Source organism: Nelumbo nucifera, chromosome 1 (assembly GCF_055504915.1).
Source record: "Nelumbo nucifera cultivar China Antique chromosome 1, China Antique-T2T, whole genome shotgun sequence".
NCBI classification, from domain to species: domain Eukaryota; kingdom Viridiplantae; phylum Streptophyta; class Magnoliopsida; order Proteales; family Nelumbonaceae; genus Nelumbo; species Nelumbo nucifera.
Genome location: NC_142649.1, coordinates 1,353,296 through 1,374,573, shown reverse-complemented (window position 1 = coordinate 1,374,573; position 21,278 = coordinate 1,353,296). Strand labels below are relative to the sequence as shown.

Genomic DNA, 21,278 nt, shown 5'->3' with positions numbered 1-21,278 from the left:
TAGGAAATTATTAATTAAGTTTCTTAAATATATAAGATAACTTAACAAGTTTAGTTTAATTTAGAAAATGATTATATAATAAAAATACTAATTAAATAATAAGATAATTATATAATTAGTTAACTAATTAATTAATAACATAATAAATTACTTCATTAATTAAGTTAAAAATGAAATAAAAAACATACATAAAAATTATGAATTAATAAAAATGATTTTAATAACTTCTTATTAATATAAGTTTTTATTTAAAAATAAAGTTAATACAAATTAATACATGTTTATCAATAAAAAAACAAAAAAGTAAGAAAATTTTAGTTTTAAAATTAAATCTTACAATTTGATATCCATTTGAATTTCATTTTAAAAATAAAACGATACTACAAATTTGTTGATAAAATTAAAACATTAACAAAATTATTAGTTTTAAACTTAACTAATACTAATTTAAAATCCCCTAATCAATTTAAAAGTAACAAAAATTAATACTAAATAAAAATTAAGAAAAAGTTAAAACAATTTAATAAAAAAGTAAAAACTAATACAATTAGGAATGTCACAATGCTCCTTTTTGGGGTGTAACTTGAGTGGGTTGGGTCAGGTTGAGAGTCAGCTCAAGCCTAACCCGAAGTCTCAAACCTCAAGTTTAGTTTTGGCCCAAATCAAGGTTAAGCCCGAGTTTACCAACCTAGTCCCAACCCAAGCTTAACCCAACATCTCGGGCTAGGCTTGGGCCTGGGCATGTTAAGATCTGTAGCCCAATTTTCAGGTAGAATAGATCCATAATATGTAGATATGTATATAATAAAATGTTGGGCAGACTCATATTGGGTCGCTTTAGGCTCGGGCAACCAAAGCCCAACCTGAGTTTGAAAGTCAAGCCCAACCTCTACAAAAGCTTTAGTTGAGTCGACCGGGCTCGATTTAGGCCTACCCAAGTTGTACCCTAGCTCCCTTTGCCTCAAATTCTTTTAACAAAGCCCATGCATTGCACAGGTCCCCACTAGGCAATTTTGGTTTATGCTAGTTGGTTGGCATAAACTTTTACATTTTCTTGCTAGTTGTTTGTCTTTTAATTTTCACCTTTGATCAAATCATGTTGTCCTCTTGCCCATTACTAAAAATGACAATTTTCCATTTTTGATATCTTATTGGGTTTTGTCAGGTCAAGAACTCGAGAGCTTCTTCTATTGACTTTAAGTCAATATTATTTGTGTTTTGATGATGACAAAGTGTTTGTGTAATCATGGATAGGCCAATAGGGATAAGGGTGGACTTAGAGCCTTCGGAGCGGGAAGGAAGATGTCGTTAAGGCTCAGTTTGGAAAGAGTGCAAATGCAAATATGTACAATGCAAATACATACCAAATAATGCGAAATATAAGGTTTTGCACTTTACATATTTGCATTTGTACTCCTTCCAAACAAGCCTAAAGGGTGAACAATGATCGAGTATAGCCAATTGTGGTTTCCCTAGAATGCCGATCACACATTTGATACCCTCAACATGGCTTTCGCTGCACTCTTATTTTGACCTTGTATCTTTTATTTGGCCTTTGGCTTATCTTGTAAGGCATATATGTTTGGCTTTGAATGTCTTGTGGGGCCAACAAGTTGTGGCTTCGTGAGGCGAAGTAGTTTACTCTTGCGAGGCAAGGTTATTATGGCCTTACGTTCGAAAATCCAATTTCAAATTCGATATTCGACATAATTAAATCAAATTCGGATAATTTAAATATTTAATTGGTCAAATTCAGATATCCTATTTATACCGAATAGTTAATCGGATTCGAATTTGAATATGACCTGATTCGATTCGATAAATATCCGAATTCAATCGATTATTTAATTCTTATATATAATATATAAAATATTTTATATAATTTATATATAATAATTAAGTTATATAAATAATTTATATACTTTATATCAATAAAATATTTATTTTATATATTTATTAATTATCTAAAATAATTAATTAATCGAATTCGAATAGAATTGAATATTCAAATATTTAATCAGATTCCACTTCAAATATTATCGTGATGACGCGTGTGGTAAGACATAATTTGACGAGGTGACTAGGTTGGGATACCATGACTTTGTGAGGCAACTCACGAGGTATGACATAATTCAGCGAGGTGAGTCATGAGGTTGAGACATTGTGGCCTTGCAAGGCTACGATACCATGACTTCACAATGCAACGACTTACGTGATAATAACATGGGGTTAAGCATGGCTTTGCAAGGTCAAATCAATTTAATTTTGTAATACTACATTTTTTTTATATGCTGCAAGGTTTTTGTTTTGTTATTTAGTTTAAGCCTTGTTATGCATATCGATCTTTTTTTTTTTTGAATCGCCTATAGGCTTCATATTTCATTCAATCAAGAAATTGATACAAAGAAGCCGAACATGCCAATCAAAAAAAACCTAAAAATAATTTCTCAAGAGAATAAAATATAGAAATGGATGAATGAGAATATAAAGAACTTCTACAACCAAATAGAGGTGAATAAATGTCACCAACAGAAGTAGAAAAACACATCTCCAAACCATCACATATGGCGAGCGAATCTGCCAGTAGAAATCCAAACGACTACCATCGTCGGAAAAACTAGGAACGGAACTCACCTTGAACAACATCTTCCGGAGAACTGCGAACATATTCAAACAAAGATGTCAATCGTAAAGCCACACCCACCAGTAACGGTCACCCAAAAGCTTGAGAAAACTCAAGATGAATCCTCGAGAAAACTTGAGAGGAAGGTTCTCTCAAAACAGAGAGAGAGGGAGAGAAACCAAAAGGAGGAAGGGGAAGGAGAGCCCAGATGGGTGGTTTCCTTCAGGACTCGAGCCACCCCAAAAGAAATCCCTATGAGAGCGCCTCTAACGAAAACCCTAACCCTAAAGTCTTGTGATGGATCATACCTCGTTATGCATATCAATTGGGATTTACTTCTTTACCCTTATATACATATTCACTATCTCACATTATCCCCCTTGCTTGACAAGAGAGAAATCCATTTGTTAAGTAGAAAAATGGTTGGGTGATTTGACCCTTATTACTAGTCATTAGCCCCCATTTTGGGAGTGAAAATCTAGAGGATTAAAGTTTCCAAAATTAATATACTTGTTGAAAATTTTCCGAAAGATTAGCCCCCAAAATTCCAAAACAATTTTGCTTTAGAGAGATTTTGAAAGATTAGCCCCAAAATACTAGGGAGATTTATTTAAAAGACTAGCCCCCAAATATCTGAAGAAACTTATCTAAAAGATCAAAAACCAAATGTTTAAAGAATTTTTAGAAAGATCAGTCCCCAAAATTTTGATGAAATTTATTTGAAATATTAGCCCCCAAATGTTATAAGAATTTTTAGAAAGATCAGCCCCCTTTGAGGAAATTTATTTGAAAGATCATTTCCCAAATGTGTAAAGAATTGTTAGAAAGATCAGATCCCAAAATTTTGAGGAAATTTATTTCAAAGATTAGCCCCCAAATATTTGAAGAATTTATCGAAAGATCAGCCCCCTCAAGTTTATTTCCACGAATCTGTTAATGAGGGTGTGTATTATTTGCAGGGCGAGGCTATTGTTTGGGGTTTTATGGTGGTGGGGCAAAGCTTGTTAAACTTGTTAGGGGCGAGGTTGTTTTTCAATGTTGATCCTAACAAAGCTGTTTAATTTCAAAACTTCCGCTTAAGGGGGAGACATAACGCAAGTAACTTCCTTGGGAAGTTTCTCTATTGACAAGCTGTTTTTGATGAAACCGGATTCAGTCAGTGCAGAATCCGTTCCAACAGTCTTGCATTCCGAATATTTCCCCATGAAATAAAGCAATTAAATACGGAGATGTTCCCGATGTAAGGCTGTAAAGGCTGTTGGCCATGCACTGACTGAAGCCAATTTCGTTTTTGATAAGCGCCAACTACATGTATGGTCAATGCATATCTTTTGGAGATTGATATATGGTGTAATGATTTTGCCTTTGTATCAGTTATATAAGATGAATTATTTGTTGAGGTGCATCTTTACTAATCTTCTAAGTCTTAGGCCCGGTTTAGTTCGTGGGAATAGGGGTCTGGAATCAGAACTGGAATGGGCTATTCTGATTCTTTCAACTGTTTGGTTGCACAAAATCGGAATCTCATTCCCATTCCTGCTGTAATGGTATTTCCCTATTTGAGGGAATGACCATTCCCTGCCTTTTCCTTGGGAATGAAATCCCATTCCTGCTAACTCCCATTCCCATTTTCATTCCTCTCTGAATCAAACAGACAATATGAATGGACCATTCCGATTCCAATTCCAAAGGATTTCCATTTCATTTCCGATTTTGATTCCGAGTACAAACTAAACGGATGAAGGGATGAGAGATCCATCCTATGGACGCCCAAAGATTGCAGAATAAGGGGCAAATTTCAAAAATTTTATCTCTCCCTTCAACTGGGAATCGTATTCCCTATTTAGAAAATCATATTTTCAAGGATCAATCTTGAACCATAAACTGAACCAGATCTGAACCAAAAGGAGTGGGAGAGGATTATACCTGATACGGAGAAATACTATCTCCCAATGGAGGTGTTCACGCCCAAGGAGGGATCCAAAATCTGCTCCCACTGAAGATGGCGCAGTGAAGGATGGAGCAGAATCAGCAATGTTCTTCAAAAGAACTTGACCCTTCGCAAGAATCAACTGGACGGCTTGTGAGTACAGCTCTAATCAATCTTTTCCCAAAAGATTGAAATCAAGATCCAATCTTGATTGCTCCCAAGAACTGGAGATCGAACTGAAGGAATGGCAATGGCAGGAGGGTGGCGGCAGAAGAGAATTCGCAGTATGCAGGAAATCTCTTAATCTCTCTTTCTTAAAGAGAAGAATGCTATTGATGTTATTGTGTCTTTCAAGGCTGCTGCCCCCTTCCCCTTTTATAATCTTAAAGGGATCAGCTCCTAATCAGATTAGGAGTTGCTAATTCAAAATCATATTTGGGTTAGAAGTCCCTTGGTGATAAGGGATAATCCTTATCTTATCTGCAGATCAGATCAGCTGTCTCCTAATCTAATTAGGAGGTTTCCATATCTAAATCTTATTTAGATCTTGGACTCTCTGAGTGGATAGGGTCTAAGCCCAATTCTTTTAGCTGACCCACTTCAGAATTCGCCCCCTTTAGATGACTGATCAAATCAGCCCAGTTCGAAATGGGCTTAAGGCCCATTAAGGTTATGTACTCGAAAAACCTTTCAAATTGCTGCCCAGTTGGGCTTCCTTGTATGGCGTGGGACCCAAGCATTGATCTACACATCAGCCACATGGGTTCAGCCCAGCCTTTGTTACAAGGCCTGGCCGAATGCACTGCTGAAGATAGTGTACCCCCTGAAACCCATCAAATGAGCTCTATGGGCCCAACACTTACACTAACTGGTCCCTGGGCCAAGCCACCTTGTAACACCCAGGGACTGTGGGCAGATGCAAGATTAGCCCATCAGGTGTTATCCTCAATGGTCTTACACTTAACCTCTCAGCCCATAATGATCATACACTGCCCGACAAGAGAGGACCTCTCCCTCGGCTGCAAGGAACAGTGTTGCACTCTCCACTCATATGGATCCCGGGAATTAAAACCTTCTTGCAAACATTTTGGAAACCATATATATATACTTTTATATCTTATATAAAATATATTTTGCAAAACAAATCTCAACGGTTGAAATCGGCTGCCGGCAGTCTTGGTTTCCATCAGAGAGAGTGCATCCCCGATCATTACCTTTGTCCGACAAAGGGGCTGATCCTATCACTATGATCACCTACTCAGATGAATTCTCGGACTGTCCCAACATACCTAGGTTTTGACCCCCACTAAGGATCTCACTGATTGGTACATCAAAGATAGCCCAATCCGACACCTAGTGCAGTATCATAATCGAGTCTAGGGGTCGGGTGTAACTTTCCAGTTTTGCCCATCAATCTCCAAGGTCCAGGGCAATACTGGAAATCTGGTCTAGTTCAAAGATTCAATTAATCCTACACTGTATGTGCCTAGGGTCTCACCCTGGCAGCTGAGACAAGCCACCCCAACCGACTTGGTGGCACTACAGTGTCAGCCTTGTCAGGATAAGTCTCCCCAGACCGACCCACTGGCTGTGAACATTCTAAACTAACACGAGTCTCATTAAGTGTCCAGTTTAAGGGTATTACACAGAAACATACCAAGGGAACATGAATCAAATATGTATCTTTATTCATTTACAATAAACTCATCAAGTACATCATTCTGATTGAAGCTAAGGGCATACAAAACTGTCTAACAACGGACCCTTAAGTTGTATACTATATCTTTGTTCTTCTTGTGCCTTACTATGTATACTTCTTGCGCTTATTCTCTTTTCCATTGTATAGAGGGTTCATTATCCTAAATTTCTTTCTTTTCAATGATATTTTGGGGTTTTGGATATTAGTATTGTAATTAATGTGTTGGATGGGGCAAGGTCTTGTGTAAATGTAGTGCCGTAGAGGCACTAAACCATCTGTAGAAGCATGTTCCTCTAGCTTCAACTAGCTGTAGATCTTGGTCGTGAACTACCGTTACCGTATGATTTCATGCCCTTTGAAGTTGGCAAAACAACATTTTCTAAATTTTGTATGGAGATTTCGAGTCTTTCTTGCAAAAAACTTGTGAGTTGGTGTAATCTTATGCTTGCGATTCCTATTTTTGCCAGTAGATTAAAATCTATTGGACTGTGGCAGGTTGCTGATATAGTTGCCACCATGGTTTTTAAAACTAATCCGGTGATCGAACTAGTCAGGGGTTCGGTTATTGGGTCGAATGGTCCAACCGTCTGAACTGAATACTCGGCCCGTTCTGACAAAAAAATTCAAAAGAAAAGGTCAAAACCGTTCAAATGGTTTGAACGATTCGAATGGTTAACTGCCCGGTTCAGCTCCGATCTGGTTTTAAAAACCATGATTGCTACATTTGGTTGTAACAAGAAAGTAGAGTTCATGGAGTTGGTGGCTTCTCGATGATAATCTCATGGTCATTCATTTCTAAATTTTGTATGGAGATCTTATGATTCTTCTTGTGAGCAACTTGTGAGTTTGTGTAATTTTATGCTCGCAATCCTCTTTTTTTCTAGTAGATTGAGGTCTACTTGGGGGAAGTTTTCCATTACTTTGGAAGATGTGTTTGTGATTACTGGTTTGTCTAGTGTTGGTGATAATCTACCTTTCTGATTACTGCAGTCTATATACTATTAGGCTATGTTTGGTTTGAAGGAAAAGGTAGGGAAAGACAGGGAAACCAATACAAAGTTTGTAAGGGTTTCTCTACCTTTCCCTACATTTTCCTTCAAACCAAACATGGCCTTAGTTGATGGAGGAGGATTAAAAGTTTGGTGCCTCATCCGATTCTTCTTGTCATGGGAAGAGGCTGTTTACTAGTTAGATTAGGATTTTTTTCGGAATCTTAGTAATTTCCATAGTGATGTGGATGCATTTTTGCTTTTGCTTTTGCTTTTGTATTAGCCTGCTTTCAAAGTTTTTCTTTGCTAGTTCCCCTAAGGATGAAATCATTTCCTCTTGCTTCTTGCTTTTGGGGGAATCTATATCAATGTCTTATGAGCATTTCTGATTCCCCCCAATTGGGGATTTCTCCTATGAGGTTGGAATCTCGCAAGGTGGCGTATCATGTTGATGGGCTAATGCATGGTTGAGCAATTAATAGTTTTAGGTGGGCTAACTATAAGGACCATAAGTTATTGACCCCTAAGGCTTTGTTTCAATTGATAATTTATTATATTGAAGTATGCATTTGTTATGTGTTTATATCTTATTCATAGATAATTCAGCTTTTGGATTAGTATTATTAATGTATTTATGTGATTTATATGCATTTTCCTAGTGTACTCAATCATTTCTATATCTTTCATTCGTATCTATACATTTCCAAAACGTATCATATCCAACTTGTCCAATACAAAGATCAAGAGAAATATTATAGTAAACAATACCGGGACTCGAACATTCAAACATCATATAGTAATTATCACTCTTTCAATTTTTATAATTATGATTTTCAATTTTACTTAATTTTGGGAATATTTATAAATTTAGTATTTTTATTTAAATAACAACTCTTTTAAATAATAAATATGTTTTCATTTTTAACATATAATGCTTTTATTTTACATATAACTATAAAATAAATCAAATAAATCATTTAAGCTAGATAAAATAAATTATTTTTAAGTTTAAATTTTTATTAAACTTTTTGGGGAAATTAAATCTTAAATTATTCATTTCAGTTTTTATAATTATAATTTTATGTTTTCCATGAATTTTGTTATAATAACTCTATTTTTTCAAATAACAACTATGTTTTTTATTTTTAATGTATAATTATGTATAAAATAAAATATATAAATCATCTAAGGTAGATGAAATATATTATTTTTATAATTTTTAGTTTTTATTAATTTTTTTGGAAAAATTAAATCTTAAATTATTTATTTCAGTTTTCATAATACTAATTTTTAATTTTTATTAAAGATGAAAAACAATATAAAAGTAGTCAATATACAATTTTGTCAAACTAAGCGCGTATATGCCTCTATATCACTGTGTATCAGATTGTCAATCGATACAATGCGATACAACCCGATATAGAGGTCTATCGTGCTGACTCATAAGATACGTATCCAATCGTGGCGTATCCTGTATCCATGACCATGGGTATCCCTGGATACGCCCTACACCCGGAGTATCGTATAATACCTTAATCCTTTGACCAATAAAATACCCGATACTGGTAGTTTGATCCTTGTGTCAATATTTGAAACTTGAGGGAAGGTTTCACTAATTTACGAAAAACAAAAAAACTACAATGTAGGCATGTAGGAACGGAGTCGGCATTTTAGCTATAGCCGACCAGCGGTCGGGTTGAGCGGAGGCCGGAGAGAAAAACTGTAGCACATCTGCACTAAGAGCTTTACTACTTACAAATTTCTCTCCGCACCAACAGGGGTTCGGTCGTTCATCCAAGTTGCGGCTTTAGAGGTGACCGCTTCGCCGCTCAAGTGTAGTTCGGATCGAGAGACTGGTAATCTGTTCTTACATCCGTCTCCCTCTTTTTTCCTTTTAAGATCAACTGTCATTTTGATCGTTTCATTTCTCACTGCTTGCAAATTTTCTTTGGTTAGTCTCTTTCATTTGCTTTGTTTCTTTAATCTCCTTACTGCTTTTCCTTACCTTATTAATGTTTCATCTTTTTTAAATTCATATTCTTTTAAGTTGCAAGGAAGGTGGTGCATTATTTTATGTGGAGACAGAGAATATTATAGGTTTTGCCTGATATCTCTCTTCTACGTTGAGATTCTCCCGCGAGTGTTTTGGGAGGAGAATATTTTTAATCGGTTATAGGTAGAGAATATTATGGTGCGGGTTTCTTATGGCGTGATTCAATATTTTTCATGCTACTCTTAAAATAGATTTATATTCTTGGTTCTCGATCATTGATGTCACAGGGCGAGGTTTGAAAACGATCTTTCCCAATTGAAATAGCAGACACATCCATTTTCAGATTATTCCTTAACATTATATGTGCGGCAATGGAAGTTAATGATTCCAAAAATCTTATATTTCCCTGTTAAGAATTCCATGTCCAAAAGTCTGGTATCTTCTTTGTTAAAGATAATTTCACCTATGTTAGAATGCTTGAGCTCCATCTTTCTTATTGTGATCCAGTTGGAAAAATTCCAAATATTATTCAGAAGAAGAGGATAATACATAAGAATCAAGCCATTATTCCATGTTGCATTTACCACTTTTTGAGATCAACTATTGCATCAATATTGGCTTGGGAGGGTGTATTTCCACTCTGCTGTAAGTATCTTAAAGTATTTCTAATTGTAGTCTGTTTGCCAAGATTAGATTAGTTGGAGAAGTAGAGTAGGTGCTGGCTACACTTAAGGGTTTTTTTCCACAATCTACTGTCAAGGTGAATTTTTTTCTAACCTGGATGGCTTTTTTCACAAACCTGCCACTGCCTTCTTCTCTTTCACTAGGAGACATAAGTTGCCAAGGCTTATATATTTCTTATATTTTTATATTTTAAGTCTATAATATAAAGATAAGCATGATATACCAAATCATTATTTTTGTTTCTTTCATAAGATAATAAATTTTTTATTAGTTTCTTATTTTGTTAGGGTTTTTGGTAGATATTCGAAGACCTTGAAGAAGAAACGAGTTTGACGTCTATCTTTGCTAGGGGTTCTACGTCTTTGTAGAAGGGAAATCAACCAATTGCAGAATTGCAGAAGGTATGCTCTTCTTCTTCTTCTTAAAAAAAGGTGTCCACCCATTCTTTTTCTTTTCTTGGAAGAAAAAATTTTCTTCATCCTTTTTTTAAAGCTGAAACACTTCTCCATTATTTCTGAGATTTTTCTTTCACGTTTTCTTTCTTCTAAGACAAAAATAGGGGCTCTATCCTTCTTTTACTTCCATTTCAATGGCAAAAATAGGGGCCCATCCCCTTTTTGTTCTATTCTTTTTTTTCTCTTGACACTAAGTGATGCTTTCAAAAAAGAGGGGAAGAATACTGTGGAGATGTACAAGGGAAGCCGTGTGTTGGACAATTTGGGAGGAGAGGAATCAAACGTTTTTCCATGAAAAATCAAGTATAGAAGATGCCATCCAAGCTATCACCATCAAGGTAGTCCATTGGGTAAAGTCTTTGGATATTTTCAGAGATGTTCCTGGCATTGAGGTGATGAGGAAGTGGAGGGGAGTGGCTGGATATTTTCAGAGATGTTCTTGGCATTGAGGTGATGAGAAAGTGGAGAGAAGTGACTGATTCTTCTCCAGCTAAGGAGGTGGTTAGGCCATTGTGGTCCCCGCCCTCTAATGGTTTCATCGAGGAAATTGAAAATTTTCAAAGAAATCTTTTGTGGGATAATAATAGTGGTAAAAAATCCTTTCATCTAATGAATTGGAAAAGAGTGTGTACCCCTAAAAGATGGGGAGGTCTTGGGTTAAGAAACCTCAAATGGTTTAATGAAGCAAGTCTTGCAAAGCTATGATGGAAGATAATTATTGAGGAGGATAATCTGTGGGTTAAAATTGTGAGAGGAAAATACTTAAGGAAAGAAAATCTTTGGGAAGCCAAGAAAAGGAAGGGTGTTTCTTTGGTTTGGAGGGGTATTTTGGAGGCCAGAGAGCTCTTGAGAATGGGCCTTAAGTGGGTTTTTGGAAATGGGGCTGCTATTATATTCTAGACGGATAATTGGGTTTGTAAATGCCCCTTGATTGATTCTTTCGACCCTTTGCAGGAAATTCAAGAAAATGCTCTAGTAAGCGATTTCATTGATAGAGAGAGAGAGGGAGAGAGGAATTTGGAAAGAAAATGAGATTTGGACATTGGTTCCTATTGATATTTGGAATAAAATTAAATCAACATTTACCCTAAAGGTAATAAGGAAGATAATCTAGTTTGGAGCCTTAATCCAAAGGGGATTTTCAACTTAAAGTGACTTATAATCTCAGGTGTGGGACTGTCTGTAGTTGAGTGACTCAAACTGAATTGGATTCAATAGTATGGAGATTAAATAGTATTCCAAAATTAAAATTTTCTTATATTTTCTACTAAATTGTAGACTTCCATCGAAGGACCTCCTAAGAAGGAGGGGGGTTGATATTAATGGAGATTGCAACAGATGTGGATCCCCAGAGGACCTCATCCACATCTTCTTTAAGTGTCCATCTTCTAAGCAAGTTTGGGAGATTTCAGTTATTAACATTGACTTCCTAAATGGAATAGTATGGATGTTTTGAAGTGGTGGAAGTTGTGCACGAAAATGATGTGATTGAAGGAAACCGTCTTAAGGAGAAATATGCTTGTATCCTTTGGCATATATGGAAGAACAAAAACCAAAAGACTTTCAATGATAAGAGGACTCCCCCCAAATTATTCTTGAGAAAGCATTTAAGGCTTTCGATGAATTCAGTTTGCTTAATGTAGTGGAGGCATGGGCGGCTTGGGAAGCTCACAACTAGACCTGTTCATGGGCTGGGTAGCCCGACGGGCTAGCCCTGCCAGGCCCGTTATTAAGTCGGGCTTGGTCATAATTTTAGGTCCGCGGGCTCGGGCTTGGGCTCGGGCTTTCTCGAAAAAGCCCGACCTGAGCCCGAGCCCAACTTGATACTATATATTAAATAATAAAAATATATTTTATTTAATAAAAATATATATATACAATACTATTTCTTTGTTGTTCTCCTTTTTTCTAAGTAATAGTGAGATGTTTATTATTTTTGAGTTTTGAAGGTTTTTAATATAAATAAAACACTTTTTTATTGAATAAAAAAAGAAAAAATTTTCTATTTTCAAATTTATGGCCGTGCTCGGGCCTAGGATTCAAGCTTTATATGAGGGCCGGGCTCTGGCTCAAGACTTAGGCCCGATGGTCGGGCTAGGCTTGGGCCCCGGCCTGAGTGCATTTTGTTGATACATATACAAAGCCCAACCCAAACCCAAGCCAACCCGGCCCATGAACAGGTCTACTCACAACTTGGCCACAAATTTCAACGAATACCAGATTATTATTGAAGGGGATTCGAATCTTGTCATTAGATGTCTCAAGGGCCTGACTCCTCCTTGGAACCTTAGAAGCATTGTCTTGGACTGTCTGCAGATGAAGGAGCATATGGAAGATAAGAGTTCGATACAAGCATGTGTACCATGAAGCGAATCAAGCAGCAGACTGGACTGCAAATAGGGCACGCTCTGTTTATGGTGGTGTCGTTGCTTCTGATCCTGTTTGTCTTCCTGGGGACTTAGATTTTATTTGTTGTAGTGACTTTGTGGGGTGTGCTACCCCCGTGTTGTGTAGCGCTTTTGTTTTCTATCAAAAAAAAAAAAAAAAACTTAGATGGTAGTAGTGAAGGTAATCAGGTCCTTCTTGCATTGGAGGAGTTTTCAAAATGAAGAAGGAAACATCATTGCACTCTTCTTAGACCAAATTGGTGGAGGGGATTCCTTGAGAGCTGAAATTGTGGTTGTTATGGAAGGGATCCAAAAGGCTAAAGAGCTGAATATCAGGAAGTTGGTAATAGAAGGTGATTTGAAGCTTGTAATTAGTTGGCTTCAAAAAAAGGAGGAAGAGGGATGGTGGTGCTACATCCATGAGAAGAAAAAATCTGTTAAATTGCTGCAAGGGGTAGAGGTGTCTTGTAATTGGGTCAAAAGAGATGCAAATGCTGTTGCCAATACACTGCTAATTACAAGGGGTGGGAAGAAATGAGTTATTTTGAGCTGTACTGTAATCTTTCTTTTGGGGAGGGCTAAGAGTGTTTATCCCTCCCCCTTCTTTGTACTAAATTTCTTGTTTTAACAAAATTGGTTCTGTTATTGATAAAAAAATGGGACATTAATCGATGCTTAGGCAACTAAGTGGTCCCCTGTCACCTAGGTTTGCCTTGGTGCCTTGAAAACTATGCTGAGAGAAGGGAATTTTTCCAATCCACTGCCAAGGTGGCAAGGAGGCAAGGCACCATCACTGCTGGTTAAGAAATCTAAGGAGGATAGATGAAATTTTAAGAGTTCTGTTACTTTGTTCATTTCTTTTTTCTTTTTCATTTTTTAATTCTTTGGTTTCTGGTAATCTAATTCATATCACAACCATAAGTCTCCTCTACTTCCTCTTACATTTCTATTGTTGTTGCTTAATTCTACTATTTATGAATAGTAGCAAGTAGTATTTTCATTTTAAGTCTGAATTTCCATTTGATTGCGATTCACTTTTGTGAACATTCAAGTTCTTTGCTTATTATTAGTTCATGAATTGGATAGCTTGGGGACCATATTGAAGTGCTTTGACCACTCAACCATTCTAGTCTACTTCAGGGTCTAAAATTTACTAAGCAGTTTGGGTTTCTTAACTTGGAGGTGGAAGGGGATTCACAAGTAGTTATCTCATGGACAAAGAATAATACCTAAATCCCATGGATTTATAGGTAGACAGTCTGTGAAATAGAATCCTTAGCAAGGGAGATGAATGCTACTTTTAGATGGGTGAGAAGAACAACAAATGGGATGGCGGACACATTGGCTAAACAAGGGACTACAAGATAAATTTTCTTTAGGAAAAAATCTAAAGTCTTTTCTGGTGGAGAATTTTCCACCTTGATGTAATTCCTTCAATTTGAAGTTTAAGAAAATTTATCCTTACTAATAAAAAAAGAACCTTTGTTGTCATTATTGAAGAAGATAACAGATTTCAAGCAAGTTTGCTGCATGGAGAGAGGGTTTCTTACACAAGTCAATGATGTGGCGTTATTGGCTAACCTGACAAATGATGGGGATTGGTGTGGGAGCAAGTACGTGATGATGACCCTCTGTTACCTACAGAAAGGAAAGTGGTTAGAATTGTTTCAGCACTAATGAAGTTCAAATTTCAAAGTCTGATATTGTAAGGGAAGTGGTTCATTATGGTGATTGAATAGAAAGCTTGGTTTTGGAATTTTTAAATGAGATTCAAATTAGGAAATTGACCTGATTCCTGATGGACAATGGAGATTAGTGTGAGAAGCCAGTAGGAGATTATGGCCCTCCATTACCTGTAGAAGGAAAAGTGGTTAGTGCTTTTTTGACCAATGTTTAACACCTGATCTAGTGGTCAACCTGGTTTTCTTTTTGGGTGGCAGTTCATTGGTTTTATAGTATGGGTTGAACGGGTCATTGGTTTTATATAGCATGGGTCGAATGGATCATTGGTTTTATAGCATTGTATTTTCAAAGTCACTTTAATTAATAAAAGGTTTCTGATTTACTGATTAAAAAAAAGGTCTATTAGTCAAAACAACAATAGCCCCTAAATTGATGTTAAAAAACTAACAACCATTGGATTAGAATATTATCTTAAGTTTTCATTTATAATCTTTAGAGAGAGATTGAAGAAAGACAAGGGACTTGTAGTTACCGTTGCTGTTGTCGCTACTACTGTTGCTGCCATTAGCTTCTTTGGTCTCTCTCTCTTTGTTGTCAGTCTTGGAATCATTACCACAGACACTCTTTCCCATCCTTCTCTCCCAATTAAAGGGGATAATAGAGATGCCAGACAGGATGAATATAAATAGAAAATATATACAAAAAGGGAGTCAAGTAAAATATATAATTATTCAAAGAATAAAAATACTATAATTTATAACCTTTGAAAATGAAAATAAAAATTACTAAATTGAATATTGATTTGGAAGTGGTCAAATTGATAATTCTCTTGCTTGATCACTAGGTTATTGGTTGAGTCAATGATTAGTCATGTTTTAGTAGGTTAGGGGTTAACTTGAGCCAGAATTATGACCGGGTGATGGGTTGAATGGTTTGACTAGCCAAGTCAATGATGGGTTGAAGACATAGGACACCAAGGAAAGTCAAATTTCAAAGGTGATATTGGAAGGTAAATTATTTATCATGCTGACAAGATAAAAAGATTGGTATGGTGTAAATGAGATGCAAATTAGGGAGGAGGGTGAGGGGGTTTTAGAAAATTCTAACCATTGGTTGTTAGATGGAGTAAAATGGTTCTTGGAGGACAACACATAGAAGGTAATGAGGCAGCAAAAGAACCAAGTGGCTGTGAACCAATCGTCAGTACAACCGAAGAAGACCACCTTTTGGTTGAGCTGAGCTGCATCAGACCAAATAAGAGCATGCAAATCAGAGAAGAGAGTTGGATAGTGCTCCACCTCAAAGTAAGTCTGGGAGGCTAGTGTTTGAAAGAAAAGGGAAAGGGATCCTTATCAACTGGGCACAAACAAATGGCACATAAATCAGTGTATGTTGGTATGGAGTTGCACTCTGTAATTTCCCATCCAATCCTCTATGGCCCGACTGTTTCTTTGCAAAACAAAGACTATAAACTAAATGTTCAATATCATTCTTTTTTTTTTGCATAATTTAGTCTATATTTTTAAATTTATGAGATTGCATCAATATCTTAAATTTAGAACTTTCTTTATTAACTAGTCAGCGCCCAGGTTCAAAGTATTGATACAGTCTGATATGCCCGATTTTGTAACAGCATGCATTATATTTTTTTAGTTTTTTTTTTTTCAAACCTATTCAGGGAGGTCGTATAAGGCCTGTCTACCCCCTGAAATAGGGTTTACCCCAAAACACCAAGGATTTTGCGTATCAGTTACCCACCAATACGATATGTATTGGCTGATACATTGTGAAATTTTAATCCTTGGTTAGTGCCTAGGCACTAATTAGTCATCACATTGACTAGAAAGGAAAAAACAACTAGTCATTGCTGTAGTGCACTTGTAACAACATTTTAGAGTGAATCAGGTGGGAGAAATTTGAAAATCTTACAGTTTGCATATGATATTATATTTTTTCCTGGAAGCATCTAGACAACAGATACTTTATCTCATTGGGTACTGTGATGGTTTGAAGTGGTCTCAAGGTTAAATATTAACCTAAACAAGAGTTCCATTATTCTGGTGAGGAGAGTGGAAAATGTAGACAAGGATCAAAGTTTTGCAATGCATCGGCCCGTATTGGTTGATATGTATCATATTGGTGGATCACCGATACATGAAATCCTTGGTGTTTTGGGGTAAACCCTGTTTCACGGGATAGACAGTCCTTATACTGACCCCCTGAATAGGTTTAAAAAAACTAGAAAACAATATAATGCATGCTGTTACAAAGTCCAACACTCAATCTAGCATATTGGACTGTATCGATACTTTGAACCCTCAATGTAGAAGAGTTGGCAAAAGTGATGGTGTCTGGTATTTAACTACCTTCCTAAAATGTACATCCACTGCATTGTAGGATCTAATAATTGAGTGCATGGAAAGAAAACTTGCTTATTGGAAGGCAAGGTCTATTTCAAAATAAGAGAGTTATGCTGATAAAGAGTACTTTGGAAAACCTTCCATCATATTATTTCCTTTTGTTCTTCATCCATACAAAAGTTTCTAGAAAACTGGAACAAATCCAAAGGAATTTCTTGTGGGAAGGATGGAAGGGTACCAGAAAAATCATCATCATCATCATCATCTAAGCCTTGTCCCATCAATATGGGGTTCATGAATCCTATTTTCCCATTCCTTTCATCTAGTAAATTAAGATGCAGTATGTAAGCCAAAAAGCAGGGGAGGTTGTGCATAGGAAGTCTGAAACACTTTAATGTCCTCTGTAAATGGTTTTAGTGATTTTGTGTTGAGTAAAACAATATCTGGAGATATTTGATAGAAATAAAGTTTGAATTGAGAAATAGAGGTTAGGATCCAAATCAGGTGCTGCCTTCTTTTGGACTTTTGGATGCTCAGTTTGGAAGGTGACTGAATAGCCTTTTTAGTTCTTTAGCTCAAGTTTTTCCTTTAAGATTGGGGTTGGTTTCAGGTTAAGGTTTTGGTAGGATGCCTGATTGATTAGAGGCCCTGGAGAGACCTTTTCCAAAGCTCTACATTATGACTGAAGACAAGGAGACAAGGGTTAGACAATGCTATGAGATAGTAAATGATAAGGCAATCTGGACCCTGCAATTCTGTAGAAATTTGTTTGATTGGGGAATTGGATGAGGTGGTGGCATTATTGTTGTTGTTGTTGTTGTTGTTGTTTGATGGGTGAGAAGGTGGCAATATTTTCAAAGATTTCAATGTTGCAATCCAAGGGTTTAGGAAGTTGACAGTAGATGTTGGAAAAGGGAGAAGTCAGGAGAATTCACTATTAAATATGGGGTGCTCAGACTACAAATTGTGGTATCAATTCCTTTCTGGCAAGGATTGTATGGCACTCAAAGGGTTCCCTCGTGGATTGCTTTCCTGCTATGGACAGCAGCTCTTAATAAATGTCCTACAAAAGAAAACCTCATGAAAAGAGGTATTGGTATTTTCCTGTGGCCTGTGGGTTGTATGTTAAGCAACTCATCATTGTAGTCCACAGATTATCTCTTCGTTCATTGCTTCTTAAGCTCCATGCTTTAGTCCTTTTTTCACTGATTTCTTTTGATGGATAAAGATACTAATTCATTAGATAAATGAGATAAACCTGTCCTGATACAAAACTTTGAGCAATCAAGATGGACAGATTTCATACCACACCCTCGCAAAACGAGATGTTTTTAAAGTTATGAACTACAATATTAGCAGCAGCTCTATTCCTTTCCTAGAAACATAAAACAAAGCTAATATATTTTGAAAAAGAAACATTAGAATTTATACCATCCGCTAACCAGCATCCCCAAAATAAACCATTAGGTTTCCCATTCAAGGCAGATATATGAGAGTCTTGACTCTTCTATTATGTTTTTCTAGACACTTTTACAAAGTTCACTGCTTTGGGGATTGCCCGCAGAGGGAAGTTTCTTTTTGCAAAAAGTTTATTTGGAAAGTTCTAATGTAATCAATGAAGAAGTTAATTTTCCACAGTTTCTCACTGTACAGAAGTGTTTGGGGTTGGAAGTCCCTGTAACTTTTTGATACTTCACCTTTTATAAAAAATTCTATATTGCTTAGAAGTATGTATTTTTGTCACAACCTCTTTTGTTTCTGGGTATAATTTTATAACTCTAGTTGCACATACCCTCTCTATTTTGCCTCAACTTTCTGATTGAAATTTTATGCAATTGCTAGGTTTCTCCTTGGAAACTTTGGACTTGTGACAGAATTTTACCATGCAATCCAGTGGATCCTCTTCCATGGAGGTCGAGAAGGTTTCAGAACCAAATGTTGCATCTGGAATTTTTCCGGTCAAACCAAAATTTGAGCCATTGAAGGCTCATGAAATATCTGAAGGACGAGTTCAATTTCGTAAGATTTCTGTTTCCCCACATCGGTTCACACCCCTCAAGAAGGCATGGATGGAAATCTACACTCTAATCTATGAACAGATGAAAATTGACATACGCATGAATCTCAAGACTCGCAAGGTTGAGTTGAAGACAAGATCGGACACACCTGATATAAGCAACTTACAGAAATGTGCCGATTTTGTTCATGCCTTCATGCTTGGTTTTGAAGTCAATGATGCGCTTGCATTACTGCGTGTGGATGAGCTCTATGTGGATTCTTTTGAGATCAAGGATGTTAAGACATTGCGTGGTGAACACTTGTCTCGTGCAATTGGTAGATTGTCTGGTAAAGGGGGTAAGACAAAGTTCACAATTGAGAACGCTACAACCACACGTATTGCGATAGCTGATACTAAGATTCACATACTAGGATCTTTCTCAAATATCAAGGTTGCTAGGGAATCTCTTTGTAGCCTTATTTTAGGGTCCCCAGCAGGTAAGGTCTATTCAAAACTTAGAGCAGTTTCTTCTCGACTGGCAGAGAGGTATTGATGCTTCAAAATTTTGTTCTTATTTTTGGCTTGTTTGGTTGCTTCATTATTATATTAAAAATATACAGTATATGCGGCTAAATGTTGTGATGCACAAGTAGTCATTTCATCGAGTGAGAGATGTACTCAACCATTTATTTGGAATTCTTGCTTCTAGTGAATTGTTCTTGTTGATCTTCCCGAACGAGTTAACTTTGGCTGTTAGGGGCCAACATCCTATGCTGTTGAGAGCGTTTTTAGGCTGGACACGTTCACCAATTCACACTCATGTCTATGTTTATGGTTAAAATGCAATTACTATTTTACCCCACTCTGGTAACGTGGTATTCCCAAAAATGTTCTCAACAGCAGAGGCTGTTGACCCCCAACAGCCAAAGTTTTTCCATTTTGAACAGACCGGTTTGGGTGGGTTGGATCTATTGAATGCTGAATCTTTTATTCGAAAAACAAGGCTCCATTTGGATTTGGGGTCATGTTCAAAGTATTGGTGTCAGGTAAGGTAAGAAATGGACATATATTTGATATGCTTTGCATATGCATGAATACAATGGAAATATGTACATAAGCATTGAAACATTCTGTGTTTGGTTTGATAGAAAATAAGAAAAATAGGAAGTTTGGAAGGCTTTATTTGGGAAGACTGCAAATGTCAGTTCAGTGTATATTTGCACTCTTGATCAGTTTTGCTAGTGTTTGGTAAGAGTGCAGTTTTGAAAATCACAGCAAACACAGATTTTAAGACGTGTTTACATTCATAATGAGAACAAAGTAGACTTTGTACTCAAAGTTGATCAATGTTAAAAAGATATATTTCAATCTCAGGATTTGTGTTTGTACATATCACAACTAAAATTTATTTGGCAAGAGTACAAAATTATCATTTCAAAACTAAACCAGCTTGGCATTTTCACACATTAATGATCTTTGTATTTGCATTCTTTCCAAACCGAGCCTTTCACAAATTTAGCAAGCACGTTTGCCTCAACAACCTTAACTCTGTTTCATTCTCAAACCAAATATCGCCCAAGAACACTCACAGTCCCATACATACTTAATTATATCAAATATAAGGTTGAACAAGGTACAAATACAAGGAAAACATACTACATCAGTTTATATGGTGAAATTTAAATTTCACCAATAATGCATTAACCATTTGTCCAAGAGACAAGTTACCATATATATAAATCATTAATTGTTATTTGTATATGTTAAATGGATTAACGGTTTTGACAATCCTTGTATTATTCGAAAAAAGGCAATTTGCCTTCAAGTTAAAAATGGCCAACCGTAAACAGATAGCGTCCGGTGTTAGTGATGCCGTTCACAATTCATAAAATAATGAATAAAATAATAAGAAATGTTAATGTGGCACTGTTAAACTCAAAAAAATAAAAAACTGAAAATTTGCAAGTGGGTCTCACTAGATAAAATAAAAAACTATTTAATGTATAATCATAAATGTTGAAAATAATATATAAGTGGGTTCCAATTGAAATTTCCCCTTTTAAGAAAAAAATAATAAATAGGCCCCACTTGAAATTATAGGTGAGTCCCAATTACAAAAATAATGAACAGAATTTCTCTTGGTAACCCCTTTTTGCTTCCCTTGCCCTCTGCTCTGATTGGAGTTAGAGGTGAGGGTTGCTTTGTTCCTCTTTCTACTTTGATGAAGGTGGCGGCAAATGGTTTTGTACTGCCATATTTTAATGGGCAGCTCTGTAATGTGCAGTTTCCGTTATCATATGAAGCAGCTAGGCAGTTACAATCCCCAACACAAGTAGCCTTACAGTCTTCTTCTATTTGATACAAAAGTTGGCGGTATACCTTTCTCTCATACTGTATTCTCCACCGTAAGCATGGCATAATTGATATTGATCTGCCTGTTTTTGCAAATTTCTGGGGTAAAAGTGATGTTGCAACC

General features: G+C 36.3%; 1 long non-coding RNA gene and 1 pseudogene across 4 annotated transcripts; one reads left to right on the top strand and one right to left on the bottom strand.

Moving 5' to 3' along the window:
* The first annotated feature begins 8,828 nt into the window (after positions 1-8,828).
* On the top strand, positions 8,829-19,515 carry LOC104586099 (uncharacterized; annotated as a pseudogene). Of its 3 annotated transcripts, none has more exons than XR_016085672.1 (3): positions 8,829-9,097; positions 10,218-10,319; positions 18,646-19,515. The product of XR_016085672.1 is annotated as an uncharacterized LOC104586099, transcript variant X3 (transcript). The 3 variants fall into 3 exon arrangements; XR_016085671.1 differs by having other exon boundaries at positions 10,206-10,319; XR_016085670.1 differs by lacking the exon at positions 10,218-10,319 and having other exon boundaries at positions 8,830-9,097.
* Positions 10,331-18,633, bottom strand: LOC148802840 (uncharacterized). Its single transcript, XR_016085673.1, has 3 exons — positions 14,976-18,633; positions 14,549-14,613; positions 10,331-14,398 (listed from the first exon to the last, which is right to left on the bottom strand). It is a non-coding gene; the product is annotated as an uncharacterized LOC148802840 (long non-coding RNA).
* Positions 19,516-21,278: the final 1,763 nt, after the last annotated feature.